General features: G+C 38.0%; 1 protein-coding gene across 1 annotated transcript in view; it reads right to left on the bottom strand.

Annotated features, from left to right (window-relative positions):
- LOC149259123 (NAD(P)-linked oxidoreductase superfamily protein) overlaps nucleotides 1-22,526 on the bottom strand; it is an 87,980-nt gene that overhangs the window by 43,515 nt on the left and 21,939 nt on the right. The gene's annotated exons all lie outside the window — the stretch shown is intronic.

Below are 22,526 nucleotides of genomic sequence, written 5' to 3' on the forward strand. Positions count from 1 at the left end.
TTATAAAACAAAAAACTGTTTATTTTAGAAGATAGGCATTTGTACTTTTCATTGATATTTTAAATGCAGGTACATTATAGAGCAGAAGGGGGACTGGCAGGTTCCAGACAAGCTGATATTTCACACTAGAATGTGAAACAGAAGTCCAGTTTCAAAACTCTATCTTCCATACATTCTTGCATAAAAGATTATGAAAGGGTGAACCTCTTTGGAATGATATTTGATTAAGGATTAAAAATGATATTATGTATATTCCAGACAATCATAGGTGCAGACCTCTACAATTCAGGACAAACAGCAAGTCATTATGGTGTGCTTTGATCTCTTTCCATTGAGCCACCCCATAACCTTGATGAGTTTGAAAATTATTTTTTATTAGTAGGCACTTTTCTAGCTTTCTCCATCTTATATCTGGATTCTTCTCATGTAAAAATTCAGTTATTATTGTATAATTTGTCATCCGATTGTTCAGGAATAAAGAATTACCATGATAAAACATAAATCATATGAAAAGATCTGAATGGATTATCACAAGGTGACCTCCTATTCGGAAAAATCTACATTACATGAAAAGCCAGGAAACCTTAGGTCCTCTGCCATGTACTACCCGAACAATCTTTTGATATACCTGATCTACAATTATCCAACAGCGCAGCTGTATTCCCTACGGTCAGTTTATTCACTATATGGTACAATATATCAGTACAACCCATATGAATGTCTACTGCTTCAGCATGGTCACCGTGTTCTTTGAACTTGAAATTAAGCAACAGCTCTATAAAAAAAGAGGTGATTGAGAACAAACTATGCATATTAAAGAATCATATTTCTTCCTCTGAGATAATGCATAAAAGCACTAATAAGATGCTCTTGCCAATACAATCATTAATCAGACGAAGAAAGCCTCCCAAAACATCTAACACTGGGTTGCATACTGTAGTTGTTTAAGACAAATCAAAGAAAAGTTGGATAAGGTCAATTTAGAAATCATTCTGTGGATCCAAATGAACCAACTTACTCCCTCAAACCCAGTGAAGCTGTCCTCCAACTGGATTTGAATGGACCTCTAAGTAGTGGCCACTCTTCGGTCCAGACTAGTTCCCAATTGTCCTTTCTCTTTGAAATTTGAGCTCAATGCTCTTGTTCTACTACTCAGCATATGGCCCCTTGAGGGAATTTAGGTCCCCTTTACTACTGCTCCAAGAGGCCCCATATGTTGAAGTTTAACATTGGACTAGGCTAGGTATCGAGAATGCAGGAGTCATCTAAAGTCTCACTTAGGGAACTTGCTTAATTTATTAAGTTGTTTTTTATGATTTTTCTAAGTCTAACTTAGAAAAAACACATTAACTAAGTTAATTAATTAATGTTGACTACTGAGCTAGAAAAAATCTACGGAAATGTAATTTCATTACAATAATGACTCAGAATTCATCTCAACCATCAATCACTTTGGAGATTAGGGTTGGGGATTTAGTTCAATGAAGAATTATAAAAGACAGCCTAAGGAAAGAAGAAGACACAGACTTGAGAAGAGCATTTTCTCAATGAGAGATATCAGCAAAAGGTTAAAAACTTTCATCCAAAGGTCAAGACCATGGGAGGAAAATATCAAGAGAGATTTCAACAGCAAGAGATCATTCCCTGCAGGACCCTACAGCAAGTTTAGCGATCAATAAGGTGCAGCCACAATGTCTGAGGCCTCATTCAGCTAGAGATCTCAAATGCGCCATGTGGGGAGCGTTTGTACTGCTGGTACAAGTACGCAATTGAGCAGGAGTCCAAATCGGCCACACAAATGAGGGCAGGTTGCAGGCTGAAGCAAATAGCAGGTCACCGGGGTGTTTCAAAGGAGATTTGGAGAGTCATATAGCTGGTACAAGTGCCCAGAAAATCTCTATAATTGCTGTAGCTTGTAATTTTCAGTAGGGTCATTTTCCCACTTAGAGAACCCTCATCGTTCTAAATAATAAAATTGAAGCTCAGTTGGAGGGTTAATTTTTGTGTAAGAATTATTTCATGTATTTGCTTCTGCCATAAATCTCTGAGTTAAAATTCCAGTGTGGTTTAATTCAGTAAGTGCAGATTTAAATTTCTGGGTTATAAATTTACTAGGAATTATAAAATAGCTCTGGAATTAGAATTTTAACACCCTAAAGGGAATTTCTACTCCATAGAGATTTAGATGCATTTGTAAGCCATTGCCAGCTATAGGAGAGTCCAGAATACTATACACCTTTTCTATTTTTTACTTGATTTTCTGCTTCATGTTTTATGTTAGGTTTCTCACACTTGTCTATGACTGAAAAAAAATCTACAGCAAGTACATAAAGCATTTTTAATAAAACCCATATTCTTGAAAAAAATATGACCGTAAGAGCGCATATGCTATATACTTATGGTTTCCATGATTAAATGTTTTACTTATATTACATTCTAATGATACAAATCATTACACTTAAATTTTGTTTCGTGGATGTTATTGATGTTTGGGATCCTGAAAGGAATGATATGTTCTATGTTGAGACCTGTGGTTATTACCCCCTGGGGGCACAGAGATTTTTTCAAGCAGATCATTCATCACTATTGTAAGTGTTGCACTCAAATAATCAAAGTTCCAGGGAAGCGGAAGTATCAACTTTTTCAGCAAAGATCAGATCACATATCAGCAGTCTGTGTGTCATGGTCATCTCACTCTGCAAGTTATATATTGTAAATGATCTTAGTAAATCTTCGAGTCTGTAACAACCTAAGTCGCCTGACACGGGGATTCGAGATTCGTAGAATACGGGGATTCGAGTGTCGGATTTGGACACGTTGACCCCCCGGAACAGGACACGTAGGATTCATTATATATTATTTTATTAAAAAATATATATATATATATATATATATATATTAAAAATTAGATATTTCTTACACAAATTCTAATTAATGATACAAATTCATTGATTTCAAACATAGATCTTCATCTATAGCATGCATAGTACATACAAAATTCAAATACATGTCAGTGGTCACATAAATCATGATTCATAAATGAAAGACAACTTACAACTACAAGATAGTAAGATAAAGACACTGACAGCTGTAGTTTTCTCATTAAGTCATCAAATCAAAATGTGTTACATAGGTAGTGTTGGTGCAATGCCAATGGCAAATAGAAATAGAAAATATAAAACAACTACAGGTATACAAGCCTCAAGGCAATAGGTAGCCCATGACTCATGAGTCATCAATCCTCATAGTCATCATCAGAATTAGCATCAATGTCCTCATCATCATGGTCACCACTACTCTCCTCTGCATCCTCCTCCTCCCCTGTATCCATAGTCGCCTCTGCATCTGCTGGTGTGGAGGATGACCCCTCTAAAATATCACCGTCATCAAATCTAACAGGCTCTAGCACTGGATCATTGAGATCCATGTTGGCCAATGCCAACTCAACACTGTTGTCCAGACCCATATCATCAGGAAAGACATCCCACATCTTTGTCTTTCCCCTCAACCACTCTTCCCTCTGCCTGTAAATAAGACAAAGGTTGGTGTGCACATACACCATTGTCTCTGCCTTGGACTGCTCAAGCCTGCTCTTCTTCACACTATACAAATTCCCATATGTGCTCCAATTCCTCTCGCAACAAGAGGATGAAGTCACCTGAGAGAGGAGCCTCATGGCTAACTGCTGAAGAGGAGGGCTTGTTGCCCCATGATTTGCCCACCAAGAATAGGGCTTCTTAGCCCCCCTGTCTCTAATCACATCATATCCTGCAAATCGACCAGTGCCAGTGGAAAACTCTGCAAAGGCATCCTCCACCTCATCAAGCAATGCTCTATCCTGAAAAACCCGCCTGAATGCATCTTTCCTCCCCTGTGAGATTTCACCATCCATGTGAGGAGGGAATCTACGGGAAGGTCCACCATTCAGCCACTCATGGCTGTAGTATTTTGGGTTCAATGAGTGAGCCAAACAATGTAAAGGTGTACAATTCTTGTCCCATCTGCTGACAAGAATACCCTGTATAGTACCACAAAAGGCCTCTGGTGATCGTTTATACTCAGGGCACTCACTCTGTAGAATAATGCTCCTCACAGACTCAATCATGGAATCCCATCCCTCATAAACCTCTCCTAGGATGGGTTTGTCTGTATCTACAAATCGAAGCAAAGAAATGATAGGGTCCATGATCTGAATAATTAGATCTACCCTCTCCCACCAAGCATCATCTAGCACTGTGTCCTTCACTCTTTTAGAGGCTACTTGATCTGTCTTTCTCCAAAAAGACCAAAACTCAGAAATAACCATGGCCCCAAGAGCGGTCTTGACCTCCCTCAACCTCTTCAACATCATGAATGAAGAGGCAAACCGTGTATCAACAATCTTCAACAATGATAGATTGGTGTACTCCTTGTAGATAGTGAGGGCATTTGTATGATTTTGCACAAAGTTACGGATATGTTGTGCATCCTCAATAATGTTACCAATCCAAAGCACATCAAAAGCAATGGATTTCAGTGCCAAGTTCAACGAATGGACAATGCAAGGTGTCCAAAACACTTGTGGATATTTAGCTTCCACAATCATGCCAGCAGCCTTGCAAACAAATGCATTATCTGTAATGATTTGCACACAAGAATCAAGACCTACATCTTCAAACTTTAATAAATAACTCACCAATAAATTGTGCATCCTTGTCTTCTCCAAGTGTATCCACTGTTTTCAAGAAAACTGGACCATTCAAGGAAGACACCATGAAGTTGATGATTAGGTGTCGTTCTGAATCTGTCCATCCATCAGAAACAATGCTAACCCCAAATATTGGCCATGATGCTACAATAGGCTCAAGCATTTTTTGCACCTCTTTTTTTGCCTTCATCAACAATGTGGTTTTAAGCTTCTCTGAACCAGAAGGCACATACCATGATGGAGACCTGTGAGTTAGAGCTCGACACATCTCAATAAATAGAGGTGAGCATGCAACATTAAATGATATGAAGTTTTGATAGAAAAAGAAGGCAATGGTGAGATCAATCTCTTCCCATTTCTCTTTTTGAAAAATCTTGTCTATTGGACTAAGTGTAATTGCTCTTCTTTTTGTTGTTTGTCCCTCAATAGAACTCTCAAATGGAAATTTGGTGGTGCATTTCCTCAAAAATGAAAGAGGGTCTTCATTCTTGGTTTTTCTTGATTTTGCAGCCACATTTTCCATACCAACAGTGGACTCCTTTTCCATTTCTTTCCTCTTTTGTAAAGGAACAGCGTTACAAGCTCCAATTCCACAGCCTGGTAGAGCTAACAAATGGCCTTTCACGCGATGATATGTGCTTTTGAAAGAAATGTGACAAAAGTTGCATCTCCATTGCACATTGCCTCCTCCCTTCCCCCTGGGTGCTTGTCCCATCCTCTCTTGTGACATATTTCCACAAAGGATATTTCTCAATGTTGTCTTTAGGTCCTCCTCTTCCCTCAACATTACTTGCAGCAGACTCTGATGATATTGGAGGAGGAGGGGCATCTCCAACGGAGACTTTCTTCCCCTTCCTTTGCCCCCTAACTGCTGCCTTTGATTGAGCCATGAATATTGTAAAAAAAAATAAACAAAACATGCATAAATTTGTAAAAAAAAATCATATACAAACTGCTATAATAGAAATGCAAAAAAATAGAAATGAAATGCACTTACCTGGTGCTTGAATCTCCTTGCCGAACGCTCCACACCCTTAGCTCCTTGATCCAAACCCTTAGCTCCTTGCCCATAGCTCAAAGTATGCAAAACTGAAAGAGAAATATGGTAAAAAACACAAGGAACAGCGCCTTTTTTATGCGCGCGGGTTTCAATTTAGGGGATTAAAATCCCAGAATCGGGACACGTTGTGTCCTAAAGGGATTCGTATGAATCCCGTTAGGACACGACGTGTCCCCTTCTGGGATTCGAATCCCCAGCGAATCATGTCCAATTCGCAGGATTCGGACACGTGGCCCCTTTATAACGAATCTGACTACTTAGGTAACAAATTAGGTAAGCCTATAATTTGATGACGAATTCCATCTTAGGAGGTTTTTTAACCTCTCTGATTACCTGTGTTTTTCGACACAGCTAATTAGACGAGTTTTTTCCCTCCAGCATAAACCCCCAAAGCTAGAGTGAAATTTATTGTCGAATTATTAGGTGAATCCTAGTGTTTTAATCGAGTCTGATGTAAAAGTGGTTTGGGAATAATTTAAGCTAACTTAATTATTCTATTACAAATCACTCGGTTTATTATCGCAAATGGGTTATGTGTTTCGACACAGCTAATTAGACGAGTTTTTTCCCTCCAGCATAAACCCCCAAAGCTAGAGTGAAATTTATTGTCGAATTATTAGGTGAATCCTAGTGTTTTAATCGAGTCTGATGTAAAAGTGGTTTGGGAATAATTTAAGCTAACTTAATTATTCTATTACAAATCACTCGGTTTATTATCGCAGATGGGTTATGTGTTTTGAGAGTCTAAGACAAATGTGTATTCCCTCTTTGAGTCTTGTAAATGAAAATATTATGTATTAAAGAGTTGGAAAAATAATTAACCCCCTCCTATATAAATTAATTAATTTTTATGGCCAAATTAAATTAAATCCTAAGCCAGAAAATTAATTAATTAGAGTTAAATTAAATTGTCTTCGGAAAATAAATTCTCCAAATGGAAAAATTTGTGAGTCTTGAAAGAATCAATTTTTAAAGGTTCTCCACCAAGGGAATATTCTATATTTCAAAAAAAAATCAACCCTTGGACCTTGGTGGTTAAGTCAAAGTCAATTTTTTTGAGGAAATCGAGCTAATTAATGGAATTAAATGATAAATTCAAAAATTCCTCAAAAATAAAAAATAAAAAACAAGGGCCAAGATTAAAAGATCTTGAAGTGTTTTATCAACAACCAAAATTATTTTGACTGGGATCAAAGAAACTAGCCGTTATTTTTCCATTTGGAGGATTTATCTATAAATTAGAGAGCCAGCTGAGTCTCTAGTCATCTTGATCTCTCGCTAGAATTGTTGTTGAAGCATTTTGTAAATTATTGTTCCGCTGGGAACTATTTTTTCTACTATAATAAAAGACTTTGGGGTGCAACTCGAGGTATTTTTGTTCATTGATCTGTGGTAAGTATTGACTACGGACTTCCTATGTGGTGTTTTACTTGATATATTTTGAGATAAAACATAGTGTTTCCAGGGACTCAGTCATTGGTTTCCAAGTTCACAGACTGTCGGCAAGGATCATCTTGCTTGGATTCCTAGTTTTTATATGGCAGATCGAATCTTCGCTAGGGTTATAGTGAGCAATTATTTTTCTGAAGTGTTTTAGCCATTCTTTCAAGGAAAAAATATTGAAAAAAATTATTTCACAAAATTTATTTAAAAACCCATGTACAATTTGTAAAATAATTTTGTAATTTTAAGTGTAAATTATTTTTCTAACTTGGATTGGGGTTTTAGATCCATTTTGTATATATTTGGAGTTTGGTTGTTTTTATTTTTATTTTGCAGGTTGGATCAAGGGATCAAGTGAGAGAAGAGCTAGATGTAGGCCCTTGAGTGTAAGATCTAGTCTCTAGACAATTTTGCAGGAACATTTACCGAAGATTTGATGGCAAAATTCAAATCCGAAAGAGAAAAAAAAAAATTGAGACACAAGTTTTCATTTTTTGGCCACCTCTTGCCATTTTAGCCCCCGAATCATCCTAGCCCATTTACCCACACAAATTTGCCTCCTTTAGCCTTGTTCTCCAATTCTTGGTCTCTTTTGCCCCAAAATTGACCCGAATCCTAAGTTGAAGTTTTAAAACTAAATATTTGGCAGTTTTGCAGGATTAAGGTCTCAAAATTCTTATTTTTCACGCGACAAAGTAATCCCAAAGTTTCAACGATTTTCAACAAAGGGATTTTCAAGGCTTTGAGCCTAGGGTTTGACCTCTAACCCTTGTTTTCTGCAGTTTTATTACAGCAAGAAAATTACTAATAATTAGGACTTAAAATCACAAACTAAATGGTCAAATTCATTTAAAATTGCAAAATCTTCATCTTCACAAATTCTGGCCTCTTGGATATTTGAGTTTTGGCCTAGATCTAACATTTAAGCTTGCTAGATTTTTCTGCATTACTGAAATTTTTTTGCAGATCTGAAATTTCTTAATCAAATACTTAATAAGGACCAAAAACTGGAATTTTCAATTTCCGGAATTTTTTTCTATTTTTTGGAAATATTGGGCATCTATTTTTTTCTTAATTAGTTTGTTGATATGTGGTTAACTCACTGTTGTAATAAACATATCAATTCTGAAAATTGTTAAGTCAAACTCTCTAAAAGCCCTATAATTGAAATTTTCAAGTTCTAGTACGGGGTTGCGGGGGAGCGCCACCCCCTACTCCCATCACGAACCCTCTCCCAACCCGAACCCGAATCTGCTCTTAATAAATATGAATATGAAGATCCAGCGGCTTTGACAGAACAGGGTCATGAAAATAAGGAAGAGCAGGTCACAAAAATCATGGATATTCCGAAATTTCCGAATGAGTGTTATCCAAATCAAATAGAAAATTGCATTTTGATTGTGTCAACATCAACGTCACATCCCGTTGAGAGCAAGCATAAAAGGCGAAGGAGAAGAAGGAAAAAGTTTGATGCATCTGATGCTAGGGAGCAACTTGATATTCTAAAAAGACAAAGTCCTAGCATTTACAAAATTCAGCATCGCACATCTAAGAAGCAACCCATAGACTTGTCAGAAAGTCGGCAGAGGCTCAATATGCACTATGTTGAATACATTTGATGCCATGGGCATCGTTTTGTATAGTATCTCTAACCCCACTCCCTTTTTATTTCATGTCATTAGATAATTTATTTCACGCATTTATATTGTCTTTTATATTTTAATTTATTAGAGTAGAATTTTATATCCCGGCTATATTTTATATATATGCATGATGATTTCGATGTTGAATGGATATCTATTTGATGGACTTATGTTTCCCTAGATGCAGGAATCTAGGATTCTCACGTTACTTCTTGGAAGCAACGTGTCCCCATATGGAGCCAGATGTTGCAGTCAAATTGTCAAAGTTCCAGGGAAGCGGAAGTACCGACTTTTTCAGCAAGGGTCGAATCACATATCAGCGATCTATGTGTCATGGTAATCCCATTCTGCAAATTATATATTGTAAATGATCTTAGTAAATCCTTGAGTCTATGTAACAACCTAGGTAAGCCTATAATTTGATTACGAATTCCATCCTAGGAGGTTTTTTAACCTCACTGATTACCTAAGTTTTTCGACACGGCTAATCAGAAGAGTTTTTTCCCTCCAGCTTAAACCCCCAAAGCTAGGGTGAAATTTATTGTCGGATTATTAGGTGAATCCTAGTGTTTTAGTTGAGTCTGATGTAAAAGTGGTTTGGGAATAATTTAAACTAATTGGCTTAATTATTTTATTACAAATCACTTGGTTTACTAGATCATATTGTATCGCAGTCTGCAGATAGATTATGTGTCTTGAGGGTCTAAGACAAATGTGTATTCCCTCTTTGAGTCTTGTAAATGAAAATCTTATGTATTAGAAGATTGGAAAAATAATTAATCCCCTCATGTAAATTAATTAAATTTTCTGACATAATAAAATTAAATTTTAAGCTAAAAAATTAATTAATTAGAGTCAAATTAAATTGTTTTAGGAAAATAAATTCTCCAAATGGAAAAATTCGTGGGTCTTGAAAAAAATCAATTTTTAAAGGTCTTCCACCAAGGGAATATTCTATCTTTCAAGAAAAATTGGACCCATGGACCTCGGTGGTTAAGTCAAAGTCAATTTTTTAAGGAAACTAGCTCAAAATAATTAAGTTTGAGCTAATTAAAATAGAATTAAATAATAAATTCGAAAATTCCTCAAAAACAAAATATCAAGGGCCAAGATTAAAAAATCTTGAAGTGTTTATCAACGGCCAAGATTATTTTGACAGGAATCAAAGAAACTAGCCATTATTTTTCCATTTGGATGATTTATCTCTAAATTAGAGAGTCAGTTGAGTCTCTAGTCATCTTGATCTCTAGCTAGAATCATTGAAGCATTTTGTAAATTATTGTCCCGCAGAGAACTATCTTTTCTACTATAATAAATGACTTTGAGGTGCAACTCGAGATGTTTTTGTTCATTGATCTGTGGTATGTATTGACTACGGGCTTCCTATGTGGTGCTTCACATAATATATTTTGAGATAATACATAGTGTTTGCAGGTACTCAATTCTTGGTCTCCAAGTTCACAGACTGTGGGCAAGGATCATCTTGCTTGGATTCCTAGTTTTTATATGGCAGACTAAATCTCCGCTAAGGCTATAGTGAGCAATAATTTTTCTGAAGCGTTTTAGCCATTCTTTCAAGGAAAAAATATTGAAATTTTTATTTTCTCAAAATTTATTTTAAAACCCATGTAAAATTTGTAAAATAATTTTGTAATTTTAAGCGTAAATTATTTTTATAACTTGGGTTGGGGTTTTAGATCCATTTTGTATATATTTTGGATTTAGGTGTTCTTATTTTCATTTTTGCGGGTTGGATCAAGAGATCAAGTGAGAGAAGAGCTAGATCTAGGCCCTTGAGGGTAAGATCTAATCTCTAGACAATTTTGCAAAGACATTTACTAGAGATTTGACAGCAAATTTCAAATCTAGAAGAGAAAAAAAAAATCGAGACACGGGTTTTCAGTTTTTGGCCTCATCTTGCCATTTCAACCCGCGATCTATCATCCTAGCCCATTTATCCTCGCAAATTTGCCTCATTTAGCCTTGTTCTCCAATTATTAGCCTAGTTTTTCCCCAAAATTGACCCAAATCCCTAAGTTGAAGCTTTAAAGCTAAATACTTGGTGGTTTTGCAGGATTAAGGTCTCAAAATTCTTATTTTTCAAGCGGCAAAGTAATCCCAAAGTTTCAACGATTTTCAACGGTGGGATCTTTAAGGCCTTAAGCCTAGGGATTGACTTCTAAACCCTTGTTTTCTGCAGTTTTATTACAGCAAGCAAATTACTAATACTTAAGCCTTAAAATCACAAACTAAATGGTCAAAGTCATTTAAAATTGCAAAATCTTCATCTTCACAAATTTTGGCCTCTTGATTATTTGAGTTTTGGCCTAGATCTAACATTTAAGTTTGCTGGATTTTTCTGCATTACTGAAATTTTCTGCAGATCTGAAATTTCTGAATCAAATATTTAATAAGGGCCAAAAGACTAGAATTTTCAATTTCCGAAGTTTTTTCTATTTTTTGGAAATATTGGGCATCTATTTTTGGTTTGATTAATCTGTTGATATGTGATTAACTAACCGCTGTAATAAACATATCAATTTTGAAAATTGTTGAGTCAAACTCTCTAAAAGCCCTAAAATTTAAATTTTCAAGTTCTAGTGCATTTTGCTATTTTTGTGGCATATGCATATAAGCCATCTATTTTTGGCACTTTTATCTTTGTTGATCTGTTTTTACTTACTACTGTAAATCAATAAATCAGATCTGAAATTTTACTGAATATATCATTTTAAAGTGATCTAAACAAGTTGAATTACATTTGTTGGTCATTAGAATTTCAGTGTTTTATGTGTTGGGCAAGTTTCCTCATTTGAAGTGTTTTATGCATTATTCTTACAACATTGATAAAATCTGAATTTTATGTGGTATTGTTGGTATAAATTGTCATAACTCTGTGATTAGCATTTTGATTGACTATTTTAAGCATTTGACATCTTGGGTTATTTGGTATCTTGTTGAATATTGTTGAAGTTTACACTTGTATCTCTAAGCAGTTTATCTTGTCTTACGATTGCAATTCACTATTGTTAAGTACTCTTAAGAAAAATTCTAATTAAGTACTTAAACAACTTAAGAAAACCTTAACTCAAGATAAATATCACCCATAATCTCTTGCATAACCATACTAGATCAAGATTTGCACTAAAAATGTTTACCTCCTAGCATAAGCTAGGTTGATAGAGACATAGGACAACCCTTCTTATCTAGCTTGAAAGGCCTCGGCAACTCTTTCATGGTTAACATGGTGACCTTGCAGTCGTCAAAGCCAAAGTCTCTGTAGCGCCGGAGGCATCGGGTGATAGGAGCCTAACACAAGGTATCGTTAATCAAGCCCTAGCCTGCTTCCTGTTAGCCTCCTTCCCACAACCTACCTTGGAGCCCAGCTTCAAACAGTTAAGGGAAAATTACACTTAGACTAGGCATTTAACTAAAATTTACCAAGATCACTGCATCTCACATAAGTCCTAGGATTTGCATATCATATAGGTTAATCAATCATTCAAGCAGCGGGTGTCTATCCAGCCATTTGATTCCAATTTATAGGAAGCAAGAATTTGTGACTCCATTAAGGCACTGGTCTCATAATAGAAAATCCAATTTAATCAATAATCTTGCTTAATTTCAACCAAGTGGCTAGGCCACTCATCTATGTCTCCCAAATAAGTTGGTTCTCAACTTGCTTTCCTTCACTTCATTCCATAGGGACTACCCCCATAGCCTATTGTTGGGAGATGGCTAGAACGGAGTGGGCAGGGATCAGAGTGACAGCCCCCATCCTAAGTGTTGTCGTGGTGCCTGTACAATCCGGACGACAACAGTAAGCCCAAGGTCACAAGTCAAAGCCTTGTAAAACACCATGTGAGGCCATGTATTAGGCATCCCTTACATGAGGACTCATGGTTTTATTGGAACCTTGTCTTTGTAGGGGTGATCACCAGTGTATGGGCCAATCCAGCGTGCATCAAGGTACACCTATGCGATTCCATATGGTTTCGTGTCTAAAGAGTTTGTAGGTGACCTTGGCCTTGGTGCATTATTTCTCATTACAACTCTTATAGCATAGCAATCTCTCATTTGTCAACATTCATGTTTCCTAAGGTTGTTCACGTTTACCACTGCAAAAGAGTCCAGGTGATCAAAAAGGAATTTTTTCAACTAGAGCATCTAATGGCTAGTTAGAGTCTGGTCAAACTTGGTCAACAATACAAGAAATGTTTCCAAGGGATTTTTAAGCAGATCATTGGGCAGAATCATGCATGCACTATGTCAAAACTGATCAACTCAATGAGACTAAGAAGACTCAAGTGTCAAAATTTTGAGATTAGCAGCAATGTTGGAGATCAAGCACATGGGCAGTATGACATGGCAATCAAAGTGTTGATGTGGCAATGTCCTATCAGATATGAATAAATAGAGACAATCCCATTACAGATCAAGACCATAGTATTCAAAACTGGAATTGGTGACCAGACCAGTCCACCTATCAAACCGAATTTCAAACCGGGACTGGCCAAATCTCAATGAATCAGGCTTTAAAAAGATACATGAAATAATTATTTTTAATGAAAAAACTTTTTTTAAGATTTAAAACCATGATTCCAAATCAATAGAGACAAAATATGCAAATTTTTCCCATCTATATACCATATAAAGGTGAATATATCAAAATGGCATCAAGTGCAATACATATCAGTGACAAAATACACAATCAATGAGGCTCTAAATGGCCTCTAGAGTCCAAAAAAATGCTACAAGCTATGGGGCCACTAGCCTACTACAAGTCTACATATCAGTGATCAAAATGATCATTGCTCATCATGATCAAACTCGTCACCACTACTAGACATGGGATCATCAACATGAGCAATATAAACATCATCTAGCTTAGAGTTTGAGGACGACTCAGACTCCTCTACAACCTCAATAGTAGTAGTAGCAGCAATGGAACTAGACATCAAAACTACAAATCATTGATCAACATGATCACTCATAAAACTCATCATTGATTCAGCACCATTAGAAATGGGATCATCAACAAGAGCTACATAAACATCATCTAGCTCAAAGTCTTCTTGCTCAACCTTATAATATGGTAGAAATTGAAAAAGTTTAGCATGCCTAACCAATGATTTTGGTTTGAGTGAAAGGTTCATCTCCTGAACCTTATAAAATGGTAAAATAACCTTAGAATGTCTCACCAATTATGTTCCTTCTAGTGAAGGGTGCATTTTCTTTTAAGTCGTGGTAGAGGAATTCAAGAATCAATACCACCAACATCAACAAAGTTCAACAATCAATGCCACTAACATCAAGGTACTTAAAGGGCTTCATGCTCCTGATCACATGCCAATCTCATACCCTCATTGTTATAAGCCATTTTGTCACATTCGATCAATAGGCCTCCTAATGGGATCAATCAGCATCCTATTCCCTCGTGCCAAAGCCCTAAGCATGCCTCTTTCATTCCCAGAGTTTCTGCCTGAAACTACATCATCTGAGCCAGTTTTAGGACCAACGCTCCCTGGCCTCTTGTTGGACAGCGTTCACTTACAAGTTGCTCTACTATGGCCTACGTTAATCACCTACAGGGTGCTCCCCTTTGCACCTCAGATAAAATATTCAAATCCTATCCTACCCTACTTTGGAGTTTCTATCTCTTATCCTTTGATCCCATCCTCACACCAAAGGTGGATCTAAAACCTTAGATTGGTAATTGGATAAGAACTCCCAACTTACCCCACTCCTCTATATATTTACAGTGTTCCATGTGCAAGAGGTTGGATTTTGGAGAGTGATTCCACCCTTATGCTATTGTTGTGAGAGTTTTCATTTCATGCATTTAGGGTGATTGGAGGTGCACATTGTGACAAGAAAAGGACAATTCAACCTGGAGGAGCTCTTCTACAAGATCAACATCTATTTATGGTTGTAAACTCCTTCCATTTACATTAATGCAAAGAATTCTTTGTTTTCCTATATGTGGCATTGTTATTTCATGTATTTCAATACCATATTGATCTATTGAATAGAGTATTTAGATGATACTGCATAAATCTCGTAGTTTCTTGGCTTGTATTCTCTAACTATCTAGATTCTAATTTTGGCAATCAGCGCTTGAATTGGAGTATCCAAGCTAAAGGAGCGAAACGTGCGACGGATTCCAGGTAGGTTTCATTCCGTCATATATTTACTTTAAGGAAAGCATTGAGTTCCTTGTCTCTCTATTGTTCTAGGTTAGCCACCAAACCTAGGGGAGGTACTTTTATCCACAATCGTAAATCCCGTATAACACACACCTGACAGAATCAAATGGAAACATTGCAATCCCTCAAATCCTGAAAACTATTAAGTTTGTTGAATTTTGAGTGAGATCTAAAATTCTAGTTTCTCCATATGAAATCCAATGAGGTCGAAACCACTCTCAAACATCTCGAGCCATTTCATGGTAATGTTAAAAATTTAGGTAAAAGGATGAAAATGAAAGATAAAGTAAATGTCATTACTTCAAGAATTTAACATTACCATTGATTGTCAGCATTGCTAGGGTTAAGATGTGTGAGGCAATAAGAGGAGAGGTGTGTTTTTAAAGACTTGTAGGAGTTGTTTTTGTAGGGAAACATCCCCTAAATTCCCTCAAAACTGTTTCAAAAAGCACAAAACCACCCCCTGTGGGGTTTGTTGATCCGAACTGAATCATTATATTGTTTTTCATCCATCTCGATGCATTTGGAGTGGAAAAAGTGGAGGAATCAATTTACAAGACCATTTTTACCGAAAGGACCCAATTTCGCGAAACGAGGTCTGAAACCTTCTGAGAGCGTTTTGAGACATCAAACGATGTTTGGGCGGTAAAACTTTCTCGCTTTAGTGTAGCACGTTTTCATGCTATTCTACACACAGAGACCTTTCCAACGACGCAAGAAGCGCGTCAATCAGAGTCTATATGCAAACGTTATGCCACTCAGAAATTGACCTTCCTATTTTCACACTTATAGTTCTAGAGGATGCCACATCAACCCCAATTATTCATGGAAAGGGGACTAGCCACGTGTTTGTGACCTAAAAGACTCTAGAAGAGTCTATTTTGTAACTCTAGTTAAGAGTTGATGTGGTCAAACTTAACCACTAGTAGGTTATCGGGTTGTATTATAGCCGGGCCACTGGGAGGAAAAGGCATTCCATTCTTTCGAGAGCATTTTGTTCCATAGCTGAACAAAGATAGCCAAGAGAAATAGGAGGTAGAGCACACAGAGAGGATTTGTGCACTGTAGCATCCCACAGGCCACAGGCATTACTTCTTTGTACCTGCAACCATATTTCGAGATAAGGAAAGAGAGCGAAGCGGCCTCACCTTCCAACTGAGTTTTCTCCCGAAAGGGTTTCCTAGAGAGCATATCTTGTGTCGTGTATGTGTGTGCTTATTTTGTCGTTCTCTACTTTTCTGTATAATTTTCATTCGCATGCATACACTTATTATAGTTAAATCCACAAATCTAGAATTTTAATAAACTGTAATAGTGTAGAATTTTCAGAGTTTTAATATAATATTATTAGATCTGTTGTGACGAACTATCCAGTGGAATATCCACAGCAATTTACGGATCATTTGTTACCCACCACCTAAGGGTAATGTATATAGGAGAAAAAATTTCTCCTAGATGGTCCTCAACCGACAACCCCTTGCAGCCACCAGATAGCTCGATGCGCCATTATGTCCACCACCTAAGCCAGCGATGTGGTCCACCGCCCACTTGATGTGATTGTATATCTAAAGGTGGGTCTCCGGACACCAAAGGTATGACTTTTCATTAGTATAGTTGTGTAATTTTCCTTACTTGTGATGGGCACTTTTGGGCATGGATTAGTGGGGGGATTCGGCGGAAAGAGTGCGCTAGGTTTGCACTCTTGTCTCCATTGCCCGATTTCGTGGTTAGCGTTGTATCCTAGCCCTGTCGGATATCCTTTATTAGCCATTAGCTTTAGGGTTCACACGACATGGGAAACCCCAATTTTGGTTGCATGGTCTTACTTTCCGACACCATATACATCACTCCCTTCCACTCTTTGTAGCACCATTCATCTCTTTTCCCATCCAAGTCCACATGTGTCCACTAGGTCCACATGGGGTTAGCCTCCCCCTCCCCTTGCCCACACCTTGGGTCGGGCCTGGAACGATGCCTAGAGGTTGATGTAGCTAAAAAGAAAAGAAAAAGCATAGTTTGGCCACTCTCAACAAGAAATGTACCACAAAATGCAAAAGATGGTCGAGACATACAAATTTAGCATGTGGGCAAAAGCCAAACATGAGCTCTACCCCTTATCCATGGCCATCACCCTGGTTCCTATGGGCCCTAGATGAGCCCCCTCCATCATTAAGGAACCCATGATTGTCCCAAACCCTAGTGGGCGATGAACCGCCCCACCTTAAGGGGGTATCCATGGCTATATATAACACAACATGCTCTCATCCCCTGGAGCCCCGAGGGGTTATGAAGAAAAATAAATCATAAGCAAAAGGCATATGAAGAAGGGTGGAAAAGCAAAGGTCGGGGTAACACATGTACCATGATTTTCTCCCTCCTACACTCATATACCCTGGTGTGGGCTTCCCTTATTATAGCTACCCTTGTATGATAACATGTGGTCTGGATGATTCCCCTAATCGCCACTACGTTCCATTACTTTATCATTTGCCACCTACCACTTGAGAGATGTACCATGGACATGTCACCCCCTTTAAGGGATGAAACCACCTAATAGGTTCCTTGGTTAACCCCCTTATTGAGCTTACAGACACTTGTACATGCCAAAGCCCACTATGGAAGGGCATGCCACCATGAAGTTCCCCATTGATCCTGTGACTTGTAAGCTCTTTTAATTGATTATCCTAATGATTTGTTGTATTGGAGGGCAAGGGGAAGCATTGGATCTTATGCAGGATTGCATGTGGGTCTCCATTTGGGGCTTGGTCTCCCTATGCGAGGTCCTAGCCCTCCAGAGGGTCACATTGGCACTTGTAGGGTGAGTGTTGAGAGCCATGGGCCTCCACCATAGCTGAGAGTACTTCATCAATCCCCAATACCAGTCATTGATTGCTCTTGCTCTACCTTTTTGGATGAGGATGATGCACCTTGTTCACCAAGCCCAGCCTGCTCCACACATGCACCACACACTTGGCAGATGATCTGGGGTCTAAATGAGGGCTTATGTCATTATCTGATCCCTTACAGATGGCTTACAAGCACTTTCGATCCACTTGGAGACCCATGAGGATGTCCTTGTGCCCTCAACACCCACTTGGGGGCACCACAGGACTTTGCTTGGATAACAAGGGGCCAACCCCTTGTCCACTATGTTTGAGGTCCACTCCCACATCATGGCACACTTTGGACTTCATTAGGCCTCCTCAAAGGCCCAACGACTCACTTTATTGATCATTCGACCCTCTTGGGATGCTTATTATTGTGTTATTGAGCTATCTTGGTGGGCTTGTCACCAAGGGATGTTATTATTGCACATTATTTTATTATTTGGGCTCAATTAGGCCAAATTACAAAAAATGAACTCCTTAGTGATTATATAGATAGAAGTGAGATGATTCATTTTGATCATCATCACTTGGTTTGGATTAGTATCTCTTATGATTTTTTCACACTTTTTTTGTTGGGATGAATTTTTGGAGCTTTTCTTGATGAACTATGATGTTTGGATTTCGCTATTGTCTTTGGAGATTCTCTAACACGAAGTTGATAAATGGATATACTCTCTCTATCATGTAAGTCGAAATTTTGATGTTATTCTTGTTATCTTACTGGTTAACTGCATGTGCATTGTTATCTTTATTCTTGTATGGATTAAATGTAATGTGAAATTCTTTTTGGATCTTGAATAAGTAATTAAATGCATGCGTTGACCTTTGAGGGATTGGGAGAATGTTCCTAGAGGCACCTCTTATGTTAAAAACCTTGAAACTTTGTCTCCTTCACAAGTTTGAAGCATAAATCTCTATTGACCTAGTTGCTACCCCTGGAGAGGCTAGCATAGGTCAATTACGGCTCCTTATCTCACGAAATTTCATGATCTATGTGTATCTTGACTCCATTAAGCCCAAACAATAAGGCACTGATCCTCGTATTCCTTTGGTGGTCAAATTTACCTCTTTTCCAATTTCTAGGCCTAACCCCAGAGGGTCACCTAAGGCATCAAGCGAAATCTTTTGCAGCCATCCAAACACCTTGAAAATTGGTCCACAACTGCGTTGGGGTCTTCTCAAGGGGTCCTCCAAATTTCAAGTAATTCTGACAATGGAATCCCGAGATATCGCAAGCCCTAGCTCGAGGATCATTTCTCTCCTTAGGTTGATTTGGGTTAGTGTCCTCATTTGGATCATTGCATTCAAATCTCAAAAGAAAATTAGTCCTTTGATCCTATTCTCCTCCCCAATTAGGTCAAGCCCCTCTTTGAGTGATCAACTCCATACCCTTAACCAAGTTTGGGTCTGCTTGGCTTCTCTACGGTCCCACAACTTTGTAACTCATATTCTACAAGGATTACAACTAAGCCATTTCTCCACAAGGATCTTTAGACCTAGGAAGCCTCTTGTCAAGAGATATTCTCAAACCCTAGGCGTAAGCATCCTCCTAGCCCTTCCAAGAGAGCCCATCATCTTGCTTCTTAAACAAGTAAGCCACATAATTGAGTCTCTCTTAGGAATTGGCTCTAGGAATAACCCTCTATCCATTCATTGATTTATTCATCCCCGTGATTCCTCTTATATCGGATCTCCTCCCATCAGTGAAAGTCCATAAAGAGTAGGGAGCCTTAGCTGAGGTGACAAGCTATTGCTCCATTGTTCCCCCTTGACCTAGTAGTTGTTCTATAGGATCCCCTCCTAGGACCCCTACTAGTTTGAGCGGTAACATTTTGGCGTCGTCATCGAGGACACGAGACATGTGCCTTATTTCCCTTACGACATCATTGACCATCATTTTGGAGACTCTATTGGAAGAACGAAGCCCTAGTTATTCATTGAACTTCAAAGATAAAGCTTATACGCTGAAGCAAGCATCTATCAAGGCATTTTAATTCACCCTCGCAACTCCATTTTGATCCTAATATACAAAATTATGAAAAATGGATTATGGTCAAAGAGAAATTACCCTTGGCTCTCCATTTGCACAACTCAGTGATCAAGATCTTCAAGAACTACAAAAGAATGTGGACAAATATGCTGAGTTTTATGAAGATTTATTGGAGAACATGGATAAGGAATTCATACTCAAGTTTCATGGGTCGACACAAAAATAACTCTATATAATGATGTGTGCCTATGAGAAAGATCCTAGCCGTCTCTTTGACTTTGTTGGCCGTACCTGTGCTTTTAATATTCTGACTGACCTAATCAATGAAAAATATTATAATCAATCGCAAAGCCCCACACAATGTAATCAATTAGATGATCAAGGTGACCTTAAAGACAATCTGAATGTGGAAGGCAATCATGAAAATGAAGAATATATAGAAGAATAGAACCCAATCTAAAGATGATATGACTATAGAGTGGCTTCAGGATACAAATTTAAGGATTGAGAATGTGCATGACATGAATGAGAGCCCCATCAAAATCCATGAGGATCAACACAATGAAGTGCGGACTTTCATTCAAGAAAGGGCATTTGAAGGCATGAATATTGTAGCTCCCATGATGATGACATTTCCGATTTCTTATGCATTGGTGAGGGAAAGTGGAATGTGGGAAACCATCATTTTGAATATGGCTCTATTTATGTTATTGACACTGAAAATGACATTGGAATTGCTTCTCCTTTTCCCCGGGGCATTACTCATGATGATATTCTTACTCACACCATCGAAAGGGGGGATCATAGTTTTCCCACACATGAAGAAGGTTCATTGGAAATGGCGGGCCCCATTTTTAACATTGATGATGACACTGACAAAGGCCTTGTTTTATCTTACCTTCCCTAGGATCCCAACAGCATAGCTACTTTATCCAAGAACCCTCGCCTTGACCATTCCCACATTATCACAATTATGGATGATCCCTTTTCCTCTCATAGGTATGATGTTAAGGAAGAACTATTTGTCAGATGTATCCCTCCTTTCCCCCCATACCCTCAGGATTGTAAATATGATTTGTGAAAATTTGGTGACCCAAACCCCTACTGCAGCAATTTGATGTTATTTCTCCTACTTGTTAATTCTCTTACAAATTATTTACAGTAAACATCGAAATAAATACAATTGCAGCCTTCACAACATAAATAATATGCAGAAACAAGAATTGAGAAAGAAGAAATAACACACACACAAGTGACACCATTGTTTTTGGACCAATGTCCCTGAAGAAACCCAAGGTGGAAAACTTTTTCTGTGGCTGAGGGTTTGTATTATTATGCAGTAGTTTCTGAATATAATCTTTGGATGCCTTACTGGCTATCTGATACAGAGAATCTAACTCGCAGAGAAATTAGTGAGAAATACCTCACACTATCACTAGAGATCTGACAATGATCCAGCCACTGAATCGCAAGCCTCACACTGCCTCGGCGTCGGCCTACGCAGTCCAGCGTCATAGCGACTAGGCTCTGCGTCACCCTTCTTGCTGGTTGATTTGCCTCTGGAACTTCGACTAGATGCATTATTTTAGCTATCATTTTATTTTAGTATTATTTTATCCTATATTACAAGGGTGATAATCAACACCCTGCTCAATTGCTTTCAACAAGTTGTTGTGTTGTGGTTCTGCTTCTCATGCACTCCTTGTTTGAGCACATGGATCATGCACTCTACAGTGAGCACATGTCTCCAAGAAGAACGCAGAATAGGAGAAAACTTTACTCCCCTTAGACAGTCAGTCAACCAACAAAGATATATGATCAACACATTACATGAAGCCAGGATCCTCCACTTCTCACTCTAGTCAGATTTATTTCTCCCATTAGGCATTCCTTCTTAAAGGAAGGGGGCTCATCCATTGGCAGATACTTTAAACATTTTGTAATCATGTTCTTTCGCTTAATGTTTTGGGAATAATAATATGGATCAAGGGGTGAACTGGACGATTGACCAATCTTGACTATATTCTTGTTCCCTCACTTCACTTGGGAGGTTAGTCTTTGACCCTAGTCCAATGGACCTCCTCTGAGACCTTATGGTTTTAGGAAGGACACTACTAGGGAAGCTTTTATTGAAGTAGCAGTTCCAAGATTTTCCATACTTACCAATTTCCATTTTCCCCATTATTCCATCTCCATTTTTCGGGTTGGTGCGCATTGGTCATTGGGATTGGGACCTTTTTGTCCTCATCCTTGAGTCTGGGCTAGAAAACTTTGCCCTAGAGATTGATGCAACCAATGTTTTAAAACTTGGACTTGGACTCGGAACCGGCCAAGGGTCAACTCTGACTCAGACTCTGGCTTGGAATCGACTTTGACTAATTGATTCCAATGACTCGGTCTTTGTAAAAAGTACATTAAATATTTAATTTTAATGAAAAACATATTTCTAAATATTTCCATTCATGTTTCCAAACTCAAAACATTAGGGTAATTGAGAGAAGACAACATATAATCAAAGTATGCTCATGAATATATCTATTATATCAAAATGGCACCCAATGCACCATCCAATATAGGTAATATATGGATACCAGAACAAAAGCACATAA

This window comes from Pinus tabuliformis, chromosome 6 (genome assembly GCF_031772625.1).
Source record: "Pinus tabuliformis cultivar Carrire ecotype Pingquan chromosome 6, CPIR1, whole genome shotgun sequence".
Classification (NCBI taxonomy): Eukaryota; Viridiplantae; Streptophyta; class Pinopsida; order Pinales; family Pinaceae; genus Pinus; species Pinus tabuliformis.